The following is a 3,405-nucleotide window of genomic DNA, read 5'->3' as shown; positions in this document are numbered from 1 at the left end:
CGGTAGCTATCTAAATAGAAAGTTCTCTGTACGATGTACAGGTACCTATAAGTTAACGTTCTGATGGGATTGCACTTTCACAAGTTACTTATTTTATTCCAAGCACATGACTGAGGGAACGCTCGGCGCTTCTCTTTATTTAGTAGTCCTAATTAACTATATGCTAGTGGTTGTGCGTGTGTGTTTGTGTGTAAAAGTCTCTTCGGCCAACATGTCGACTTACGTTCTGTCTGAATGCGGGAGATATTCCATCAACCCTTTGGTCAACGACTCGTATCATTTATAAATGTCCAACGCTGGGGCGGCGGATGCGCTGGCACACTGCTGCCAATACGTAGCCAGTTGTCCTGACATTGGCTGGTTTTATTTCATTATTTTAAACCTAACACTAGTTTAAGTATTTTTCTTTACTAACAAATATTATGGATGAATGTAAGTCTGAAATAAATGGATTATTATTATTATTTATGTGTAACTCGTGACTTGGGGATCACCGCACATTTATCATTCCTAACGTAACGTGAACGAGATGTAATTCAAGGTGGGTGCAATACGAAAATACTATGCGACGACTGATGGAGTGTCAATATGGGAATCACTTAGGCTACAATCAACGAATTGTATCCATACATGACGAGTTTTTACGTACTTTACGGCGTACTTTCTTTGTAGCTCGCTAAATAGGTTTCGATTGTGACCACGGAAGTCTTAAAAAATGAATAACGAAAATAAACGTATCACAATTGAATACTCCCGATTTCGGCTAAGGCGCCCGTTTCCGCTCCGATGCAGGTGGCGTTCGGGCGCGCATCTGGCTTATGTAGCCAATCTTCTGGGCGAAGGTCCTCGCGTACTGCGGGGATGTGAGCACATCATTTTCAAAATTATAACTGATTACCGCAGATGGTTGGGTTTACAGTTCGTTACGCTTAAAATCAAGTTCCGAGCGCCGTTCGTTCTCAACATCACAGACTTTGGAGTTGATCAGCATCCTCCACTCCGGCCGGTGGGCAGCCTGCTGCTCCCAATGCGAACGCTCCATAATGCACTACTTCATCTGACGCTTGAGCACATCTTTGTACCTAAGGCGTTGTCCGCCACGCTAACAGATGCGCTTTGCCACTCGCTGGTCCTTTTTTTTCGTATTTTTTTATCAAAATTATAAGTGTCCACTAAACATTCAATATTTCCTAAGTGATGTATGACTGATTTGTGAGTTTCAAGTAGTTAATGTTGTTCCTTGTGTTCGGAACTCGTTGCAATCGAATGTCTACTTAGGGAGTCATAACCTTGAGTCGTTTAGGAAATGCTCTATATCTACACAATAAGAGCGGCACGTACATTGTGCGTTGCACTTCGAAACGTCGATCCCGCATTGACAAGTGTGATCACTCTCTTGTGCAAGCGTAGCTGCTGTTCCAAATTTCGTACCTCATTTTCGAAATAACCCGGCGGTCATTTGCAAAAATCTGTAGTAGTTAGTTCACTTGTACCTTTTTCACAATTGTAGACCATTTTCAATAAGATGTTTTCCCATTATTGTCAGCATATTTTCCATTTAACGTTTGATCTGACTATTACAAATTATACATTAATATTTAGAAAGATGTTCTCCGACCTAGCAAACATAACAATCTGTATTATGATAAAAACAGAAATAATTACCAATTTCATAAGTACTTTTAGTTACGCTGCTGGCTGGAATACTTAGTTTTTATTTTGAAGAAAAACTCGTCTTGATTAACTTTAATATTTAAGATTTAATACAATTTATTGAATAACTTACTGTACAATTTAATTTATAAAACTTAACTTAATTTAACTTTAATTATCATTAGATGTATTCACAGTGAAAAGCGTCGCGCCGTCTAAATTATTCTATCGTCTTAAACAGCAGCATAACTAAAAAGTACTTATCGAGGAATCTTTTTCATAAAAAAGCCGGTAATTTCTGAAATAGAAACAAAAAAGGAACTTTTTTTTGTTCGTATCACTTGATATTTTCTTAACTAGGCAACAGACCTATTGAGATTCATTGAATGGAAAATACGTGAAACGCTTTGTGAAGACGCTCCCTAAAATCAAAGTAAGATTATGCTATTTTAAGCAAATCATGTCTGAACTACCAGTCTAACTAAATATATACCGGTGAACACTTTATAGTATTGACGTCCTATTTTTGATCATTTCTTTTTTTAACCGACTTCAAAAAAAGGAGAAGGTTCTCAATTCGACTGCATTTTTTTTTGTATGCTTGTTACGCAATAACATTGGTATTTGTGAACCGATTTTCATGATTCTTTTTTGTTGGAAAGAGGTTACCTCCATAGTGACCCCATTTCATTTTGAAGAAAATCGTCCACCTCTAAGGGTGGCTGTTCACGCATGAAGATTCATTTTTACAAATAGCGCCTAAATTTTATTATAAGGAGCAATTATTTTAATGGTTGATTTTGCTATTCTCCAATTCCAGGCGTTTTTCTCTCTCAATATACTTTGAGTAGTGAGAACCGATTTTTATTATTTCCTCTGTCAAGTCCCGTATAGTGGCGAACTAGGAGATGAATCCGGGTTTGATCAGTTTCCGGTGACCGATTTCAATAAAACTTGGTAATTATTATTTGAGGTTGGTTTTTTAGTACTCTGTACTGAGATTATTTACGTACATTATGGCTTTAAACTTTTTCACAAGATAATATTGCTTTTAGGTATGCGCCTACTACGCCGAAGTAAACCTTTTTAAACGGTTTTAAGATTTTTGTTTTACGTGACTCGAAAATTGCTACTTAAATTCTCATTTTGGCGGCAATACATTGATGGCTACTGCTTTTCAGTGACCTTTAAAAAATAAGTGAAAGGTTACTATAGCTGGGATTCTTATATTATAATATTATGTTCTACATAATTTTATAACGTAACGTTGTAGAAACCAGATCAGTTGAAAATATTTATTTTCAATTATTCTCAAAGTGCACGTGTGATACTCTCAAATATGATTAATTTATGATCTAAAGAGATTAATTGAATTGTAATTGTAAATAATTCCATAAAACTGAATCATAATTATGGAAACACTAATCAAATGCCCCATTGCAATAATTACGGGGTGGAATAATAAAAACGAAACGTCGCATGAGAAAAGGTGGAAACAATCGTTGCAAGTTCCTGTTCCTACAACGTGATACCTACTGATATAGTAAAAAGATGCGTTTTTGTCTGTTACCAATGTGCGCAGATTTTCACTATGTTTTATATTTTCATAACCTCTTCTAAGACAGACATAGGCATTGTCAACTTTGTAGATGTTTATTACTGTCGTAGGTAGATGAAGTAATATTTAAAATGTACCTACCTACATATATAGTGGTCATAAATAAAGAGTCAGTCGTTTCCTAACAGGCGTTT

This window comes from Hyposmocoma kahamanoa, unplaced genomic scaffold (assembly GCF_003589595.1).
Source record: "Hyposmocoma kahamanoa isolate Upper Pololo Valley unplaced genomic scaffold, ASM358959v1 200, whole genome shotgun sequence".
In the NCBI taxonomy this organism is placed as follows: Eukaryota; Metazoa; Arthropoda; class Insecta; order Lepidoptera; family Cosmopterigidae; genus Hyposmocoma; species Hyposmocoma kahamanoa.
This window is presented reverse-complemented; position numbering follows the sequence as displayed.